This window comes from Atractosteus spatula, chromosome 3 (genome assembly GCF_055471065.1).
Source record: "Atractosteus spatula isolate fAtrSpa1 chromosome 3, fAtrSpa1.hap1, whole genome shotgun sequence".
Lineage (NCBI taxonomy): Eukaryota > Metazoa > Chordata > Actinopteri > Semionotiformes > Lepisosteidae > Atractosteus > Atractosteus spatula.
In genome coordinates this window covers 9,689,111-9,711,564 of record NC_142708.1, presented here as the reverse complement: position 1 = coordinate 9,711,564, position 22,454 = coordinate 9,689,111, and the positions used below count along the sequence as shown (strand labels likewise).

The 22,454-nt window shown below is 39.5% G+C and overlaps 1 protein-coding gene across 1 annotated transcript in view; it reads right to left on the bottom strand.

Moving 5' to 3' along the window:
- atp8b1 (ATPase phospholipid transporting 8B1) overlaps nucleotides 1-18,560 on the bottom strand; it is a 53,683-nt gene extending 35,123 nt beyond the window's left edge. Inside the window, exon 1 of the mRNA XM_088909874.1 lies at nucleotides 18,377-18,560. The gene's annotated coding sequence lies outside the window, so the exon portion shown is untranslated. The remainder of the gene's footprint in view (nucleotides 1-18,376) is intronic.
- Between the last annotated feature and the right edge of the window lie 3,894 nt (nucleotides 18,561-22,454).

Here is a 22,454-nt window from a genome sequence, read left to right as displayed (position 1 = left end):
GGAAGGGTTGATTTTAACAGCACTTATCTTTTTCCCACACCGGCTGAAAGATTTGTAACTTGGAGCTTTAAGATAAGTTTTGAAATGCCTTGTGTATCGTACTGTCGGAGCCTGAATATTCTGAAAATTGTCTTTCAAATGCGTACAAAAAGTGAAACACAGACATCTTGTCATGTGTTACAGCTGAAGTGTTAAACCATTTCAGTAATTATGAATTCTGGATTCATTCAGATTGCTCATGTCAATTAATAGCTTATTGTCACACAATGCTGATTACTGACTATTTTTTTTAAATTCTGAATTCACTGGCACAAGCATCACCTAATTGATAATATATGCTTTAGGCAATGTCTTTTTGACATGCAAGGGATATCAGATTTTTTAAAAAGTTAAGCGTTTCGGGTTTCAGTTCCTTCTGGCAGGCAGACAGGCTGATTAATTCATGAGGTCTCATTTCTATTAAAAAAGTTTGCTATTGTTTAGCTAATTCCAACACTCATTGTACTGGAACCAGGAAAGGTTCAAGCGTTCGGGTGGAAAGGTCACCGCTGAGGTGAGCGCTAACGTCAGAAGAGATTGTCACTGGAAACCAAGCTTTGTTTATTTTAGTTTTTAGGTAAAGCACAGCAAACGTGAGAGCATGCTGTATATACAGTACCTCACGATGTTTATTAAAAAAAACCTCTCAGCACATTTTTACTTTTGCAACACATGGAAAGTGGTGAGTGAAGATAAAAGGAGAATTATTACACAGTTATTCTGCCCTGTCTCGCATACAGTATGACTGCCATTTTAAATGTGCTCTAGAGCAGCAGTTCCATCTCGGTCAGTTCTTACAGTCAGCTACCAAATCCCAGGTGTTCAGTCCTGTGAAAAAGAATCTGCCCCTTTCCAGATTTTCTGTCGTCTTGTGTACTTTCGCCACTGAATGTCATCAGAGCTTCATGTGGGTTCAAGTGACATATGAAGACTCTGAGTGAACAAATAACACCACAGCTTGGTGCTCGTTTCATTTATGTCATAAAGTCATCCAGCATCTATGTGAAAGAGGTCACTAAATGCATCTACAGACAGATGTATATCACCCATAAATAGTCTCACCTGTATTTAATACAAACAACATCATGAACATTCTGTTAGTTTCATACCATTTCTAAGCACCTTTTATCAGTGTGCTTCATAATAAAAGAACGTAAGTCCACATTCCTCTCAACTATCAAACTGTCAGCACTGTCAGCGAATACCAGTCAGAAACAGGGATGGGTTTCACATTTAGTCTAATCAAATATATGTTTTAATTTTCAAATCAGGCATTTACAGTCTAAGAATGCATGCAGATAAGCCACTTGCACATCAAGCTGCTCTTTCAGCTGGTAAAGATCTCCCAATACTCTCTGATAAACAGTGGCCAGAGAAACAGCAGTACAGGACTGCATAGAACTCAACTCACGTATCACCATAACTTCATACTAATCCATATCAAGGGTTAGGAGCCTATCCCAGAACCACAGAGTGCACAGCAGTACTAAGCCACTGACAGGACCACCAGCTCAGGGCTCAGAAGCACGCACAGTCAATTAAGAGACACTAATTAATATAGGCAGCTTGTCTTTAGAAGGTGAAAAGAGACCAGACTGCTTTAACAACCTCAAGCAGAGTGACATTTAACTGTAAAAACCCATGCTGTGAAAGTAAGAACTTAAGACATGTGTACACATATTTCAAAATCACTTACATATCTTCCAGTCCAAATATTCCAAATACAGTCAGCACTGTAGATAAAGTATAAGCAGGCAGACATAAATCACCTCCATAACCTGCTAACCTCGTTCTGAAGGAAGTGAAGTAAACCAAGGCAAAGCACAATCATACCCATATAATTATAAACCTTTCAGCCCTTTGGTGTCTATTGAAATTGTCTAGTAATTGCATAAGATGTAAATAGTGATATGGGTTTATAATGAACTTAGCTTTATGTAGTTTGCCTTTAACGGCAATCGTCTCAAAGCACTTTGCAAAGCATAAAATTCACTTTGTACAAAAATAACATTCTTTTTCAATTGTATATTTTATTATCAGAGATTCAAGTAGGAAGCTGTGTCAGCATGCGTGAGCTGCAGAAGAGCAGGTAAAGGTTTATTCCATGCTGAGAGGAAAAGCAAAGAGACACAATGTATCGGCCGCGGAGCCTTTGTCAGGTGTCAGATGGAATGAACCTTCAACTGTTCTTTTGCATTTTATTATAAAGTTAATAATGTAAAAAGTACCCAGACTTTGCATGATAAATCTAACGAATAAAAGATTGATAAAGCCCCATGAAATATGCATTAAAGGTTAAAAATAAATGCTTTGTTTTAATAAAAAAGAATGGACTTAACTGTCTCCAGTGAACCAGAACAAGGTAGCTGCTGGAACAGGTGTTAGTGGGGCCAGTAGGGGGCACTCATCCTACAGTCTGTGTGGTTCCTAATGTCCCAGTATAGTAATGGGAAAATACCAAACACCTGCTGCCTATTGCTGTTCTTGGCAAAATGACAATTTCACCCCCATTATGATCAAGGTCAAAAAAACAAAATTCCACCAGAGGTGAAGTGCAAGAGAAGTGTTAGTACACTAGAATACATTTTAAAGGCCAACTAATAATGTGACTCCTTAACAAACCTGATGCTGCCTCAAACACACTGAAGAGTGTAGGACAGCAGCTTCTTTAATGCACCTGTGTATGACATTCTACAAAAATTTGAATCGTGTCGAGGTGACTTAAACAGCTTGTCCACTAAACAGCTGGACCAAAATTTACTTCAGCTAGTAGTGGTCCTTCGAAATTCCACTCATTTATTAATTCCCTCTCCTCCAGTAAAAACACATTATGGATGCCTTGCAATGTTTTATCCAGTCTTTGAGAACTGTCCCATCTCCCATTCCTTGTAAAGAAGAAACAAAATGCTGTTAATGTGTAACTTTTCTCAGCAGAATCTAATTTTAACAGTGCAGAGAAACACCTCTGAATGATCTACTGCTAACTTCCTAGGATTTCACATTAATTTGCCAAAGCATATTTCCATAATTCCTCTGTTAGTCACTAACAGTTACTAAAGAGGTGATAAATGCATTCCAAATGCTATAGAAAAACATTTAAGGAGGCTGTAAGTATTTTTTGACAACAATCATCAGTATAATATAAAAAGCTTTTATGGATCAGCTTAAAAACTGAGGTTCATCGGTTTTCCAATTTGCTACAAAGTGACATTCATTTAATGAAACGACAGTCTTGTTAATCCAAAATTCTGGAACATATTCATGAGTTTTCATTTACATTCAGTATTTCATTACCTTTGGGTGTGCTCACTCTTGTACAGATTGCAGGTCAAAGTGTAGAAACTTTCCTTTAAAATGTATTTTCATACAAAGATTCTTTTCTTCACTGTACATGTTGAATTGGAAGATAAACTCGTACACAAGAGCTCTAAAATCATGTGTAAATCCAGTGTACTAATACATACTTGTACATCTTTTTTACAGTATAGAGTTACACACTTAAGTACTGTGATATTCTGAGCCAATATCCCTCAATTAAAAGTCTTATGGAAAGTGAAAAATAAGGTGAAATACAATAACTGATGAAAAGATTAATGGCCCCTTTCAATCTACTTTAGTCCATGTACCATAGCTCAATTTGTTGATATAACATTTTAGCCACCGCATTTCCCATAAAATACTATAACACATGCAATGCTGTTGCATTTACACTCGTCTCATTTCAGCTCGGACTGAGAATTGTGCAGTTTTAAATGCTTAAAAACTGCAAGCATTAAGAGACTGGATCACGACGTTTGTTCTCCAAGATGACAGATAATCAGACAATTCCTTCTCTGCTCCGCCCGCTGATTTCACACCCTTCCGAATCCAGGCGCAATCTTAAACTAAAAATTGGACTGAACCGGGGAAACAAGTTGTTTTTTTTGTGGCCGAGGACCCCGCCTACATGAACTGAAGAAGAGAGAGTCAAAGCAAGAAATCTCAAAGGAACACGACTCGGATAACTGCCTGCTTTGAAACCAGAGCACAAGGATTTACAAAAGGTAAACCGCCCGCCTCTAACACAATGCTCAAAACAGTTACTCTGTCCTGTAAGGAGAGCATGGTGAATGACCAGGCAGTACTGGATCTCCCCGTTATCACTACGATCTGCTATTGTCATTCTGCACCAGGGAGTATCCAACAGTAGGGCCTCACCCACTGGCACCCACTGATGAAAGCACAAGAAGTTTTTTTCTAAAAAAACAAGTTTTATTTTAGCCCAAATCCACTAAAAATACCTCAGCTGACAACTGCTGCTAACCTGCAGCTCTAACCTAAGTTTTCTCAAGTAGTTCAAGTAGGGAGCTGTGTCACCATGTGTAGGCTGCCAAAGAAGAAAAGAGAAGAAAAGAAACAACATTTCGGCAGTGGAGCCTTCTTCGGGTGTGTAAATTACCTCAAGCTTTGCTCAGAAGGCATTTCACATTCACAGGTTCTTGGGGGATCAGATGTTGTGACATACAGTATTATACAACACCTCTAAATGAGGTTAAAAGTCTAAAGTTAAAAGGTAAATCTTAAATTGCAACAGAAATCTGTACTTTTGTACATAGGACTTGATGCATTGGAGGACTATGGGGATCTTAGAGACCCTTCTTATGAATCCTTACCTCTCAGTCACCACAATGCTCATCATTGTGTTTTACATGGTATACTGTGTATGATGTACACAAAGGCACAGTGGTTTGCATTGCAGAGACAGGAATACAAAATCAGAAACTGAGGCCCCTATTAATAACTAGTTACAATAAGAATCAACACCCTCTTTATCAGTGATTATTTTCTGTCTGTAATGAAAATTAAGAGTTAGATTATTAGCCTGGTTTAGGTCAGATAAGCACTGTGTTTTTGTTTTAAAAAAATCAGTATTACAGAAGTGTTTTTTTATACAGTACAAAAAACTAAACATTGTGAAGGGGGTGTTAGAATGTGGTGCCAGGTTACACCAGTTTTAAAAATGTGCTGTATTTTATTTTAAAATAATTCCTTAATATATGTTAAATATTCTTGGCATATGCAATCAGAGAACACATTTTTAAATGCCGAGTCAAAAGAGTCTGAAGCTCTGACAAATTCTCCTCGGTGGCGCTCTGAAAGTATTTGGTTAGCCTTTCCATAAAGGACGAGACAGGGCTGTGTGTTAGCAAAACCTGAGCAACAAGCTGTGCTTCATACCCAAATTATTCCATGTCAGAAATAAGGACACCCTTGAACCTACTGAAACTCAACTGAATTCAGGCGCGCAACTCTCCCTGAGAGAGGGTTTTTCTAGCAGCGGGTAACCTGGTCAGCAAGTCCGACAGTTGCTTATTCATGACAAGGGTCATGGCAATACCTTCACAATGGATGGGATACCAGTCAACTGAGAAGCAAGCACAAAGGACCATGTAGAAGCACTCACTCAGAATTTACAATTTTATCTGCGCTACCACAGGATACAAAGTGATATCAACAAATCATACCCATTATTTAATAAATCCAAGGCTAACAAGACTACTCAGGCACAGCCTGGCTTAATAGGCAGGTTCTGTTTTTAAAGTCAAGACTTAAAAGGCAAAGAATTCTAAAAACACTGGCTGCTACTGTATATCAGCAATAATGGTGGCTTTGTACTATACGTACCGTACAACAGGCATGTCACAGCCCTTGTCCTGACTTTTACCATCAATCCTGATCAGATGTAAGATGGTTGCCTATATTGGGCCTGGTTAGCATTATGAAGAGATACCTCAAACTTGTTGTACATCAGACTTCTGCGGAACATGAAATTGTTGCCTCACCCTGCTGTTTTCCTAAATCTGGTCTTCAGGATCCATAATCCATCACGGGTTCTATGTGTCCTCAAATTCTAAAAATCTCTGTCTGTGAGAAGTGCTATGTCCCATTAATTACCTGAACACGTACATCATTTCTCCTCAACCTTAAAGTGTTGATACTTTAATGGGACTAGAGTCTAGTCTAGCTGCTTAAATACAAATATTTCATTCGGGAAATTCAGGACTTCCTGAAGCAGCCGTGGAAGGATGCAAACAGCATTTTCTTTTCAAAGGCTCTTCATAAAAATGAAAACCTGCCACAGAGGAAGGCAGGGAAAGAGATAGCAGAAAATCTAACCCACATGAGAAGCTTTAATTTTTCATGGAGACCTAATTACCTCACTTACTGGCAAGCCAGCCGGGGAATTCCAACACATTGTACGGTCAGGAAGGCCATCTCGCAAGCACACCACAGTAGAACTTACTTAAAAACTTACAGGTCCTCATTTCTTCTAACAACCTCCTTGTCTATCCACTAGGTCTTTCATAAAAACCTTTCAGTTTTTGTTAACAGTTTTTTAGGATTTTGTAAGGTCATTCAACACAAAACAACTGCTCTCCAGCTATCAAAAACACTTACTGTAAACGATAAAAAGACAACCTCCCATACGCCTTTTAGAACTAAGCCCTTAAATGAATTAAAATGCACAAACTTTAACAGGTGGCACCGAAGTTGTCAGTTTAAGTGGGCCCAGATGGTATGCGTGAAGATATTTCTTCCTGCTAAAAGTTTTACTGGAACCATGTTCGCAGTATACTTCATATCTAACAAGAGCCGCTTTCGTTCTGACAATGAGAACGATTAAATGTGATGAATGATGCTATAGGCCAAACATCCATCCATTTTCTAACTGCTTCATTCAATACAGGGTTGCAGGAGAGCCAGAGCCTATCCCAGCAAGCAGGGATAAAACCTGGACCGGATGCCAGTCCCTCACAGGACACACACTGACTCAAGCACATTCACTCCAGGGCCAATTTTTCAGAGAAGCCAAATAACCTACCTGTGGCCAGGAAGAAGCCCATGTGAACACAGGGAGAACATGCAAACTCCACTTAGATAGCACCCCAAGACAACAATTGAACTCAGGGCCCCAGCGTTGTGAAGCAGCAATGCTAACCACTGCCCCACCAGGCCAACATAAGCCAACTATAGGCAGAAAGTGTTCAAATGGACAAAGCATAGGTTTTCCCAGATTTAAAAAAAATGCCTTTTTCCTGACAAAATCGTCTTTATGCACTGCTTAGATTATGAGTTGGACAGACAAAGTTATAATATCCAAAATATGCAGTAGTGAATGTGCACTGCCTCTTAGCCTCCCACATAGACAGGCTGGTTTGCTTACATTCTCCAAATAAATGTTGCATGCAAACACCTTTTTCTCTGGCAGGAAAGAGTATGAAGACCTTTCTTTTCACACGTTTTCTTCCTCCTTCATACTTCAGAGATATATATATATATTTCTTCCAAGAAAGCAACTGCTTAACTCGTCAGTGAAATCAGACCTTTATTGACAACCAGCTGAGAGGGGTAAATTAAACTTCAGTTTGTTTCTGCTCCAGACCCATGTGCACGGACATGATACTGTTCTTCGTTGGCAGTGTTTTAGAAATAAAAGCTTGTGTGGCCTTTTGACTTTTGATTTTCATGGAAAGTATTTAAGTCAATAGAAAGGAATTAAAAGGCTTTTTATAGATGTTGCTGTTTAAATATTACCTACAAAATACCAATGTGAGAAACTGTGCAGCACAGGTCGCAACATAAAATCACCTGCACACTTCTGGGCAAGGACATGGAACACTTAGGTGACTCCTGTCAATTAATTTCCCAAACCCCCTTCCAAGCTTTAAGGTAAACCCATGGTATTTTGAGCAGGTAGGTTAAGAAGCAGCATTCCCCTACTGTGTGTGGGAACTGCTACAAGTGGTAGTTCCAAACAGGACCTAACAATTGCCTGAAAGTGAAGCTTAAAGACTTTACCTTAAGCCCTAAAGAGATAGTGACTCCTCAAGACCAGGGTTTGGAGCCATTGCTCTAATCCAGGAATTTCAAACCAAATGGGTGCTCCAGTATAGTGGCAGTGAACTCAAAGCTGTTGGAAATTCCTGGCTCAGATGTTGTGTTTCCTACATACAGAGATTAGAGTTGCCTTACATGTTTTTGCAGGAAGCAACTCCCATGGCCAGATCTGAAAGTTGGTTATAATCTGGTCTACCTAAAATTCTTCACACCTAGCTATCTAGGAATAACTTATTGGTTATTTCATACCCTAGTCCTATCCCACGGTCTTAACCTGAATCAGGGTTATAAATCTCACTGGAGCATGCTGATCTCTTCATCTGCACCAATCAACAATTAAGGCCATTGACATATTAAGTAAGTCATAAATCATAAGTATGTCATAAAAAATAACTTGTTAACAAATGTGATACAAATCTAAGAGATGCAAGACACAGGCAGAAATTTGATTAAACTTTAAAGTGAAACAGTACTCCTCCTGGCACTCTCTGTCTACAATATATTATGTGATTCTCTTGTCTGTACTGGTGTTCATGGACAAATTTTCCTATGGCCTCCCAGACAGCTATCACTTCACATCCCAGAAAATTCTACATTTCTCAAATCCACATGCTGGCGAGCAACGAACACAAAGTTACAAAGCTAGGCATGAACAATGATTTGGCATAAAATATTCACTAGGCAGCTAATCACTGACAGAAATAGTCTTCAGACTTCAGTTTTTGCTCTTCTTTCGAATTTTTCCGAATTGCGGTTTCCTATGTTGTGTCTGTGGCTGGTTAGAACTGAGACTATTTTAACAACTAAATTGTACAGTTTCTGCGAGACGAATTTGAGCCCTATTTACAAGATGGTGCAACTGAAATCTATTATCTATTATCACTTCAAGGCAAAAAGACCTGAACATTAAATATAAGGTCCAAGTCCCAAATGCATTTTTCCCCCTTTAGACCATCAAGTAACTTTATTTAAAAAATAAATGTTTAAAGACACTTAAAGGAACTATACATCATGGATTTAGGTACCTAAAGGAAGCTGGAGCACTTTAACCTGCCAACCAACACACCCATCCTTACTCGGAGAATGGGAGTTAGGAGGCCGAAGTCCTGAGGCCCAGGGGCTCAGAACACTTTATCGGTAAGACTCCACATCATTCTGCCAATCATCATGTCTTCTGTAAAAACCTGCCGTTTACCAAGAAGCAAACTGACAATTTAACTGTGGTACTAAACAGGACATTAGCTAACAAGCTACCTTTAAACTGGGAGCTGGATTAAGAGGGGAGTTACAAAAGCAACAAATAAAAGAAAAAAAAAGATGAAAAAGATGAAAAAGAAAGAAAAGAATAAAAACTAAGGCTCTGGCTTGGAAACGTTCATGGGACTTTAGTAGTCATCCTTCAGCTAGTTTTATACTTCCATTTGGCAGTTGTGAAACCATATTGTACAATCTTTTAAAAACATCTTAAAGATGAGTTAGGTTTCTACCTCTTGTTTTTTTATCAAAGAAATATGGAGGTTTAAATGTCCTGACTGCAAACAGAAAAATCAAGCCACTCCCCCATCTGACCAACACCACTGTTCACGACACCTTGCTATGAGATGCTTATCAGGTACAGTAGGTGACAGGGGTTTAAATCGGGTGTCTTTGGTTGCTGTAAGCCATTTACAACTTACATCCAAGCCATCCGAGTTAAAGGTTTCCAGTGATGTGGATACAGTTTCTCCTCCGACACACTTTGAGTTGTCAGTGATCCCGGCCAAGCAGCCTAATGGAATATTATCCCTCATTAAAGTTGCAGAGATATCTGCAAGGAATGTAACAGAAGAAAGCAGGTGCAAAGAAACAGGTTTGATTCCCTGAATCATGTCGGTTTTCCCAGTGCGCAACAATCTCGAATTGCCGGTTAATGTTGGATAGCCAATTGCAACCTCCTCTCTCCATCCTCTCCTTACAGTTGCCATATTTCTTCGCTCACACAGCTGCCTCTTTAACAAACAACAACACTGCTTGCTCCAGGCATACGTGGTATGCTACTGCACATGCGGTGACACGCTCTCCCTCTAAAATCTGTGAAGATTGTCTTAAGAAAATGGACCGTCTGCTTAGCAAAAGAGACCATTTCAATAATCACTATCCATCTATTCATTTCCTAGCTGCTTCATCCATCTCACGGTCACGGCTGAGCTGAAGCCTATCTCGGCAAACAACCGACGCGCAGCAGGATTCGAGAAACAGGATACACCTTGCACACGACGCCTTTCCATCACAGGTCAGACACACAGACACACGCACTCGCACCCGGGGCCAGTTGCAGACATGCCTTTGAGGGGATCTTGCCGATGTTCTGTCCTTCACTTAAACTGGTGTCTCCAGTTAGTTCTAAGGACAATGATACCCTAAAGATTGTAACTGAGCATCAAGCAAACTGTATTTCAACTCTGCTTTTCACCCCAGGAGCAGGACACAAGGCCACATACTGTAGACCCAGTAATGAATAAAGACCATAAAAAAGCCAATAGTAATCATTGAGTATAATGCAAACTAAAACTAAACTCGGATTACAAAAGGAGTTTTCAGCAGCCGCACAGCTAATCTTGCTTTGGCTCTAGCAAATGGTGATATCACACCCCTTAAAGTTGGTCAGAAACACCTTCTGCACTGTGCTTTCCACAACTGAAGGTGGAACACCCCCCATGGGGAATGTTATAATGCCATCGTCCCGTTCTGTGCAGAAATTCCATTGCACAATTTATAGCACAGAAAGCTAATTTCAGACATCCAGCTGATATTCTATTTGAATCCAGGCCAAGGTTTCAGCCCTGCGTAAAACTGAAGAGAGTGCGCGATGGGAGTTGATGGAATTGAGGAGGACTGTATTGCAGGCTATTAGAATTGGCTTCAGAGGGGCTGCGGGGCTTTTATAATTCATTTCGTGTTCACAGGAACTAAAGTCTCACAGAGCTGCAAAGATTGAAATCTATCTAGTCCTAGCTATGATGCATTCTATTAATCTTCACTCCAGACCTTACTAAGCAGTGACTTGAAGCACATACTTCACATTTCTTGCTCACTCTGGCCGAGTAAAACTACCAGTACATCAAGAACAACTCGAAGAGACAGACATTCATGAAACACAGCTTCAAAGCTGTCACCCATCACATGCTTATACTTGCTTGACACAGGGATGGTTAAAAGCATCTCAGCTATTTGCAGACTAATATTTGACTTTAAAGTTATGTCAATAAAGTAATGTTTATCATGTTCTGAAGACATTAAAGTAGAATTAGGCCACTTATTATGCATCCTGATGTTACCAGTTCAGCAGATTGTCAGCTGTACCTTCAGTAGCTTTCCCTCTCCCTCCTGTGAACAAAGACCTTACCGAGTATATAAAGCTGGGTCTGTACTTGATGGGTCTGTGCTGGTCGCACACAGGATACTGTTTGTTCTGCAAAGCCACACACAGAGATTGTTCAAACAGACTCAGAGCTCAAACATTGTTATGCATTTTAAAAGGAAAATTTTAGAAAGAATTTTGAATGATTAAACAGTAAAGTCAATTCTGCACAAAGATGTACTTACAATAGTGGATGGAAATTTAAACCAAAAAGAGATATATCATTTAAGATAACTACTTAGTAGTTCACCCCTTTAACACCTTATAATACTAACATTAATAATAAATTCGAAATTCTTTCTCTTAATACAGTACTCTGCATATTTTTTCCTAAACATACCTTCTGAGTACAAGGAATACTAACTCAATATTATGTAACAGGAATTGTTTTCATTAACTGTGACCATTTGTTCACCAACCTTAACCCTTTTTGCATAGTGCACCAAGTGCTGAGCTGGTGTGCAATAAGTACTAGCCCTAGGGGATTATATTCACAAGTACACAAATAGTAAAAAAGCACAAGTAAATTTATATTCAGTATTCACTAATCAGTATTAGAACTGAAAATAAGCCAAACCACAAAATACTGACAATATTCTCATTTTTGTTGCTTGTAAAATTAATTACACAACTGGGAGAGGCTGAAAAACTGTTTAAATTGCACAACTCCAACAGTACTGATGTGGAACATCCATCAAGAAGAAGGAGAGGAGACCAGGTCATGACTTGTTTGCAACAGTGGTGTGCAGAACTATCACACTACTAACATGCAGAAGCTGAAAAGTCTTAATATTTCCTTGAAAATGTTGTGAATACTGACGCACTAGAATAACGCACATTTGTGCGTGTTATACGTACATGTTCGGACCTCCGTTTTTCCATTTCTATGACAATTTCGAGCACTGTATCCTTTCACGGCTTGGAAATAAAACATTCTTTGCACAAAAGTACCAACATCAAAACTTTTGTTGACATTTCTTTTAAACGTGGGCCTTTGAAATCTAAGAAAAACACTTCAGTCTAGGAGTTACAAAGCACTTCGTTTCAAGACAATACATATCATTCTATACTCCAGTTGTCTAGCGGTGTGCATGTCTCTGGAACACTGGCTCTGTGATCAGAAGCTCTATGGAAAACCTCAGTGTAACAGTGTAGTTGTGCTCCGCAGACGCCTCAGGGGAAAACAGCCTGGCTGGCCCCACAGCAGGTGAAATTCCATGGACAGACGTGTTTTGTCTGTAGAATCAACAATAACCTAGGAAACGGGATACTCCCAGTCACCAGGCGATGAAGACAGATTATCAAGAAAACCGGAAATAAGTGACAGATGCACATCACAATGCCAATGGCATCTTCTTCCCTTAGTCCAGAGGTGTCCAGTTCGGGTCCTGCAGGGTCAGCCTGTCTGCTGGTTTTCAAGATATTTTTAAAGAAGCACCAGAAGAGCTGGGAGAATCTCTTAAATCAGTCCAGTTCCAGCTAGTTCACTTTGTTAAGAGCTGAATTTGTTAGAATTAAAACCTGCGACGCACACTAGCCCCCCTAGGACAACCACCAAGCACCACCGCCTTCCTATCCCTGTTTACTTATGTATAAGTGAAACGGTTGTTCTGTATTCATGCATCATCCAGCCAGCTTTTAAATAATGGCAGACTTAGTGAAATATTCAGGCGGGTTGACCTGAACTTTCGATTCGACACATTCACAACTGTGCATATAAATTCACTACAGCAAGTGAACGGCAGATGTTTTGTTTCCATCTGGAAAGGAATAAAAAGAACAAACCAGTTCTCACGCAGGCTGGAGGTTTATACCCACATGGGGTATTGTTTTTTTTACTTCGATGTATATTTTTGTGAAAAATATTGACTGCTGTTCTCTGATTCTGTCTGAATGGATCCACTGTAAGATTGTATCCACCCTCTCAATACACACAAAAGAGTCATACCCATTCCCACCGAGTCCTGAAGTGGTCTGTTTCAGAGCAGAAAAACAAAGCAGAAATGTTTCAAATGCCACCACTCTGAAGATCAAAATGTCCGTTTCAGGCCATTCATTTTTACATTGTTGTTAATGCTACCTCCCAGAATACTGCTTCTGAAGCGAAATGACTATATTTTGATTTGTACCAGGTAAAGGTTTAAAGATCGCCGGGGGAAACTCACAGGCTTCAAGTCACTGGCTGGAGTCCAGACCATGCATATTAAAACTGGCAACTCTTATGACCTAGCAGGGCAAGCAGCCACCTGTCCACCATTTGCTAGAAACACATCTGCTGATCTAATGTATAGGGCAAAAGCTTAAGAAGAGCAAATGGATCAACTGGAAAATTAGAAACAAAAAAAACCCCAAACAAAACAAGCAAACTGGAAAAACATTGAGATAAAATAGTCTTTTAAACTATTGACTAATAATTAGTAATTGTATTATTCCAAGAATTATTTGTTAATGACTTTTTAATATGACATTTCTTAGAAAAATCCGTGTATTGCTTTCTGGATGTTTAACTTATTGGCAGAGCAAGATGACTTATAACAGCAAACTGCTATCTACCATTTCCATCATTGCTTGCAGATGAAAATGAAAGGGTATTTTTTGCATCCATCCATTCATCTTCAGTCTGCTTTTCTGGGTAGGTTTTCCACATGCAAATCTAACAGTTAAAATGAGATGAAGAGATGGATCCACACAGTGGCCCTTCAATAGTACAGAGACTAATTATCAGCACCCTACACTGTATAAAAAAGTGGACGAGATCCCTGGATCTATCAGCTATTAAAAGCTAAATGAATTGGCCCGCTTATTGGTAAATTTTGTTTTTAATTTTAATGCAAATTTAACTTTACATTCAGCTATATGTGATGCACCACCAGATAATTAAAAAAACTTCTTCTGGGTTGTACTGCAATACACAATTAATTCTTTTTAAAACCAATTCATCTACCCACCCCTCTCAGTGCTAAAACAGGCTGATTTCTGTTCTATTTAAAAGTTCGTATGCATTACTTCCAATGTAAGGGAAGCTGTAAACATTTTAAGAGTATATATATTACACTTTCATTCCAAATATTGAACAATGAGCAATCTTTCTGTATCAGCAACCTTTGTAAAAACGTGTCCTTGCAGGTAACCCGACATGAGTCGCCACAGTGACTTTGTAATATGGTGTTATGAAGGAAGTTGGCGTGGTGGTGCAGTGGGCAGCACTTCTGCCCCACAGGGCTGTGGCCCCGAGTTCAGTTCCTGGGGTGTTCCCTGCGTGGAGGTACAGTAGTATGTTCTCCCCGTGTTCATGTGGGTTTCCTCCCACTGTCCCAAAACATGCTAGTAGTTTAATTGCCTTCTGGGAAAATCGGCCCTAGGTGCGTGTGTGCTCTGCAATGGACTGGCGTACTGTCCAGGGTGTAGTGCCCATTGCTGGTCAGGATAAGCCCCATGACCATGAATTGGAAGAAGTGGTTAGAAAATGGATGGATGACAGCACAAAGTAGTAACTGGATACTCTGTATTTGCGACATGACTGCCATTTCTAGCACTTCTGAAACTGTCATGAACTTTGTTAGCATGGTATTCAGTCTTAAGATCACTGGACAGTGAGCAACTGAGTTTTACTGGATTGCTTTTAACTTTATATTGGTCTTAACTTAACACCACCGTCATTGAAATCTACCTTCATAGTACTATGAGATGATCAGAACTAAGGTCAGGCATCTATACTTAACACCTTCTTTAAAGGATACTATACGACAAAAGTGAAGGTAGCATATACAGGGAGATATCCTTGCAGAATGTGCACCACCTTTGCCTCTGTTCATAACTACACAGAACTATTAAAAATATAACCAATGTGAACTGAAACCAGTGGTATTTGTGTTATCGGTGTATCTCAGTACATTTTCATTTTTCCAGTCTGCGCCTATGCTCTTGAATGCAAAGCAGGGTGGTGGCTGTATGGAACAAGCTACCCAGCCATGTGGCTGAAGCCCATACCTTGTCTGAAAAAGATTCTTAAACCTAATTATTTAACCTCTAAACTACCCAACAGGCCAACCAGATAATTCTTCTAAATGTTCTCTCTGGCTCTATTTCCAATTTAACATTTTTGCAAACACTTTCTCTGAAAATCTGGAGCAAATTGCATTAGACCAAAATTGTATTGGAAGGATCATTTCTATACTCTTCAGGTTCAAAGGAACCGCAGTTGCAGGTTTAGAAGTTGCCCTATCCAGCCTATTGTTAAATTGGCTGCTCAATTACTCATCTGAAGACAAAGCATGATAATTGTTAATAATGCATCAGTTCATTACATCCACACATTCAAGCAATTGTTAACAAGATCTGAAGAGAAAATACTTGGATGTACCAAAGGCATTTCTTACTAATTGGATCTTTAGCACTTTAAATGCTAAAACTAAAATATATGTATTTTTTAGTATTGAATGCCCCACTAACCAAATTGGGGCTCTGTACTCTGTTAAAAATACAAGATTTAGATAAAAACTACATTCTTTTTTTACCAAGGTATTTTCTTTCTGTAGGACACAATGGGAAAAAATGTTATCAACCAGAATATGAGACAACACACCCACAGGTTAGCCGCCATAGTAACAATAAATAATCTGATACATTTCTCAAAGGACATTGATTAAGAATTGATCAAATAGTGCTGGTCTTTTGCAGGTTCGTCACCATATCCTACTTTCTGTCAGTAACATGAACAAGACACCCACTTAAATAGAGCTGAAGACACAGACAAATGCAATACCTAAAGCATTCCTGAACTGGGAGTCACAGCTCCATTAACATTTGTTTGAGATCATTCGTTTTTTGGATTCCAACACGAAGAAGTAGACGATGTGTTCTTCAAGTTGTTTTTAAAGAAAGGTGATCCTTAAATATAGGTTAAAAAAAAAACTTGAACACTCTTACACTACAGCCTAATCATAGAAAGTATTGTTCTTTGTACAACACATGGCAAAATATTTTGCAATGATGATCTTATCACCATTTTATTCTCAAAACGTGAGTAGCATCAGAATAATCTTAATATCTATACTTTACTAAAGTATTTAACTTACGTAAGAAACGCCTACTTAACTATTGAAAACATCAGATCAATAAAAAGCAGAATCCCTCAACAAATGAACATTCAAAACACTACCATTAAGGGTTAAAATACTTCCAGCTGTTTTTTTTTAATTCACCACATAGAATACTGAAGGAAAAAGTGAAATTCATAAAATAAATACGAAAATGTCTTTGATGACATCCTATTTTGGAACACAGACCGTCCCAAACCCTGTAGACTCATATGTATCTGTACAATTAAACTGAATATTCAGAGCCGAGATGGAGGGTTTCCTACTTGGAAACAGTATTATAAAAAACAGTCAATAAAGGATTTACTAACGAAAAATTGCCTTACAAACAAAAAAGCAGAATTACAGGTTCTCACGCAGTGTTGTCTCGACCTCAGATTATTTTCTTAGTAATGGCAAATACTACTATGGATCGGCATTCCATATATATATGTTAACAATTTAAGCATTTTATTTACTGTCTTGCTGTTTCTGATTCACAATTTCTACAATACGAAGATATTTAGTAACAACTAGGGTGACTCGCATAAATAAAAACTTATGAGGAGCAGTTTCAGCCAGGAGTGAGGTAGCGCAAGGCTCAGCGGTTGAGATGCTGATATTTCTGATTTTCAAGCTTTTTTCCTCCAGAAATGACACCGACCTCAACATCGTCAGTAAACTAGTCATATTTCAAGATACACTGATTCAGGGCAAGCCCGAACCAGCACCCTGTATCAGCGACAGAAGGGATCCAAAAGGGTTAATGCGGTATCCAAATTAATGAGTTCAAGTAATTACATCAGAAAACAGCGTTAAACACTGCGAGATACCTGTGATGAACGGGGCGTTCTACAATAATACGATGACGACGTATCAGTTATAACATCTAAGTAGCGGGGAGAGTGAACATAAAGGGCTGAACAATTCAAGATACTTTATGCAGCAAATACTGGTGATGTGAAATAAAGCTCTATATTATACCTAAGTGCAGTAAATTTCCACTCCTAGAGTAGTAGGACTAATAAAAACAAGATTTTGATCGGCGTTTCATCCAATCACAATTTGATAGGCGTGTCGTCCCGACTGAGTCGGACATAAACCTTTTCCCCAGCCTCCAAAGTGGAAAACAACTGATGTCAAATAACCGTGAATTCTGAATCTCAGAGATCACCAACGAAGGCTCGTTATTACGCCCATCAATAAAGAAGGTTTTACCAACTGCTTTCCGCTCCTCTGCAATAACCTTCGTGTTGTTAAGAATAGTGGCTTACATCTGTTCTAACGGTGAAATATTTCCCCAAATCAGCTAAAAAAATACCCATTTTCAATGCCTCCGCAAGTAAAGGGGAGGGTTCATTTACCATACCGATCATAAACGTCTTTACAGTATGAAAAAGGGATTGCACGAGCCCATTAATATCGCTATAAAGCAAATGAAATCCAACAGCACAGAGAGCTACCATTTTTCCACATCATAAATTAATATATATACATCCAGACTAATAGAATTTCTAAATTCTCCTTATTTCCAGTGATCACTGACTTAGTCAAACATCCAGGTAAAACGATGTGCTTACAAAGTGAGAAGCCATAATCTCGCGTTTTTACTTCTCAATAAAAAGAATACTAAGCGCTTGCATTAACAAGTGGGAATATCAGATGCTAACATCTAATGGTTTTTTTTTAAAAAAAAACTTTTTTTGAATCATTAAAACTTTCCGACGTCAAAGAAATCATGCAAGCGGAATGTAAGGACGTCGTATGCAAAATATTAATATATTCCCAAGACTTTAGTTTTTTTATGAGTTATATCGCAAGTTTTAAAACTGCTCAAAACTTCTAAAATCAGGCGATAGAAAACACCTACATACGCTGAGGGAAACACGCTTTACTCAAACTCTCAGGTAAGAGCTAACCCGAAGAGCAATCATGAGTCCAGAGATGCGATTAAACCGAGACTTGGAAAAAAAACACTTACCAAATTCCTTTATATTTCGGGAGTATGTTTCTTTTCTTCTTCTTTTTTTTTACGCTTCTTTTCGCCGTTCAGCCCGTTGAACCATGTTAACGAGCAAGTCGTTTCCCTGTCACAAGCTAAGCGCAGGTTTCGGCTCACTCCCTTTTCCCTTTTGCAAGCGTAATAATGGCTACCTTGTTCAGAAACTAGATAAACGGGTCGGCCGGGTTTTTGTTGTGTGGTAAACCTTTCCAATTAGGAGCAAACGACTTGAGACATTTTAGTCCTGGGCGAACACAAACATTTCTTTCTAACCGGTAGGAAAGGAAGAGTTACGGTCACGTGGCTGGGCAGGTAAAGGTGAGATAGGGCTCTATCATCCCATTCATAGCCAAATTGGGACGTTATTTGCATGAAGTGAAATTAGGACGTAACAAAACAGGGTTTGCGCGGATACGACACATAATATTCGAATATGTCTTTGACAAGTACAGGTCATCTTTAAAAATGCAAAGTGTTTCAAATTTTTAACACTGCGCATAGTATTAATTTCGTCCCTGCTTTTTGAATCTGTACCTCTTAATTTAGTGACTTGCTAGATTATTTTACGTTTGTTTTAGTAACAGGTGGAGCATAACCGAAGAATGCAGCGTTTTCCCCTTATGATCTGCTATTGGTCCCCATTGATCATTTTTTATTTTATTTTATGCAGCTTTATAGCCAAAGATAATCCTCAGAATCATGAATTCACTTGCTCCTGCTGAGCTCCCAGTTGTAGGTTGTTTGATTTTGCATTGGTCAGTAAGTGTATAACAATATATGCTTCCTAAATTACAAATTGTTATGTAGTCACATGTACATTCTGCTGTTCTGGGTGACTTTCAGTCTGAAAAAGGTTACTTTTTTGGGAGCTGGGACATTGAGTTCTCTGTATAGGAAGGAGAAGCTTGTATACAATTTAATTAAGACAATTAAAAATGCCTTCCAGGTGTTGTGAAATATTGTGTAAATCCTGGAAGTGGCAAGGAATTGGGCAAGTTTGCAAGATTGACGCAAAGCTTATATACATAGATACATTTATTCTGTTTTTTAAGTTCTTGTCTCTCTACAACAAATAGTATCTTAATAATTATGTCGGTTTCCCTCCAAAACAGTCTGAATCCTAAAAGATGTCTGTGACATCACTAGAAGTTATACAATTTAAATATTTTTTTGTAAATAATAGTAATACTTATTATCACATGATTTACAGTTTTATAATTTACATGATTGATCAGATTGCTAGTCAAAGTAGAATTAACAATCAGTGCATCAATCAACAGATTGATCAGTCAGCTCGGAAAACGTTTTAGGTTGTGTAGTTATGGAACAGGTTACCCAGCCATGGTGTTGAAGCTGATACCTTGGTTACTTTTAAGAAATGTCTTAACAAGCTCCTTGGATCAATTAACTTCTAGCTACCAAATAGGTTAGATGGGTCACCTGGTCTCCTCTCTTTTGTAACCACACATACATTCTCATGTTTAAGGTAAAATAATAACAATTCCTTGCATTTACAGTATATGGCATGTTTTTTTATCCCTGAGGATCTCACAACTAGACATTGAATGAGATCCACTTCCTGTACCAATGTAACACAGCACTGATGTAGGGGACAGGCAGCAGTCTATATGAGCCAGTGCACAGCAGATCAGTTAGTGAAGAAATGCTTCAGCAATTGACCGAAGCCAGCAAGGCAACTTTAAAAAGGCCAGATTGAACACGCCCAGTGTGGAATGTGACCAGAACACCAGGATTAGTACCTTTTCTCTATCATTAAGAGCCTTTTGACCAAGTAGTCAGGACTTTGGCTTTATGTACCATTCATACTGGGGTCCGGTTTGGAAAGAGTGCCACCTACTGGTCCAACCTCGCCACTTACAGCAGCAACCTGTTATCCCACTACTGACCCAGCTAGATGCTTAGCTTCAAAGATCTGTGGTAGCCTGTGTGTCACCATATTTTAAATCAATATTAAGGTTCTAAAGAACCTTACAAAGAAAAGGAGGGCTTGACAATACTGTTACAAACCTGTCACAAATTTGTTACAAACAGTATTACCAATCCTCCTATCTTTCTCATTTACTTAAAAGGTGTATTGATTTATAGGAGAACATGTGAGTCTCCTGCTCACATCAATTTATGATTCTTTGGAACGTTTAAAGATTATTTTATTCAAACCCGTGACTCTCCATTCAGTGAATGGTTATTTATTGTTCTACAGTAAATCCATCAAGTAGATATGTGCACCGCTGAATAATCATGTAACAGAACCCATACATTCAGGGCGGTAACATGTGGGGCATAAGAGCACAGACCTTGGTAAAACACAGGCACAGGTGTGCCACCTTTATTACTGAAGGAGGGCACATAACAGGAAGGACTACAGCAAAAAAAGCATGTTTTTATTTACCCCTCTACTCTTTCACTGGGCGTAGAAACTCTGAGGGAGAGAAGAGATAAGATAAGATCACTTTATTGGCCACATACAATTTCTTGTATTAGGAATCTGTCTTTTTGCATACACACACGGAGAGGGAGAGAAGCTGGGGGTCAGAGCACAGGGTCATCCATTTATAAGGCACCCCTAGAGCTATTTTCTGTTCCCTGTCTCCTGAATAGGAGTCCCCCCGCCCATATGCCTTCGGCAGGAGCGTCAGAACAGCTGACTCGATGGGACAACCTGTTTGTGTTACTATTTTTTACTAACTTGACTAACTTTTGATGATTTCACTGCGGATGGAGAGAAGCCGGCGGTGTTGGGCTGACCGCTCACTCTCCCCCAGTGCTTCTCTGGCTGCTGCCCCCTGACCTGCCCCCTTCCTCCCAATCCCATGTCAGAGAGTCGTCTCCCACTTTTAGTGGAGCTCCCATCTCACTCTGGGGTCCTGCGGGTGGTCTCAGTGCAGTCAGCCACCTATTTCTCTCCCCACCCCACACCTGAGGGCTCAGCAGCCAGGTCCCCTCCCACACCGCCGCCAAGGGAGCCCCCAGTTTCCCGTGCTGCTGCCTGAAGCCGGGCAGACATTGTCAGCCGGCCCTCTGCCGCCTGCAGCCGGAGTAGCATGTCTGAAATGTGTGAGCCCTGAAAGTGGTGCCCTGTGCTCCACAGCTGGTGCCTCTCTCTCGGTTAAATTCCTCTCCTCTCAGCCGGTACAGTCGCGCCTCCTCCCTCTAGACTAGGGCAGCGACTGGCCCCATAGTCCCCGGACACTGTGAGACACAACGGCATTTTAAAAGTGCCCTGACACTGAAATACATCATTGTGTAAACCGACCAATAGACGTTTACTGAATTGACCTTCACGCTTAATTATCAATCAGGGCCAGGGAATAAAATAGTTTTATATGATTGCCTTTTCTCAATAAAGAAGCATCTATAGCTTTTTTTTAAAAAAAAATTAAATCTACACGTCATCTGCAGCATTTTCTTCGAATTGGGTCTTAATTTGCACGGTTTGCCGATCACGTTGATGGACCGACAGTGCAAATTACGATTAAACTGTAGAACAGATTAACTAAGAAAAAAAAATTTAAAAACTACCAGCTGGTGGAACGTATCGAGACAAATCGCCAACATTAAAAAAAAATGGACAGCCGTTGTCGATCAAATAAAACAGTTCTCCGCTGATACTCTTTATTCCCAGAACCAAATGGAAAATAAGAAGAAAATAATTTCGTAACAAGGATTGGCGTTTAATTTACACCTTGGGTTACGTTTAAACCTCAGACTCCCAAATGTGGTGGCGCACCTACAGTACGCCTGAAACCGGTTTTAATGAAAGTTTTTTTTTTTTGCACTGGACTCTTCAGCGATTGCCGGCTCAAATTTCGCCGAGGCCAGGGTTATTTGCCTTGACGTAATCGCTGGTTTTCAAACTTGGCAACAGCCGGTAAACGACGTACCGGTTAGTGACCGAAACGGTTTTAGCCAGTTCTGTGTGTTGTATGTACATCTCCCACGATCTGTTTGTGTTGTGTAAATGTCTGTAGACGTTGTATCCGCTGTGTGCGCTTCGGCAACACTGTAACATTGCGGTCATGACAATAAAGCTGTTTGA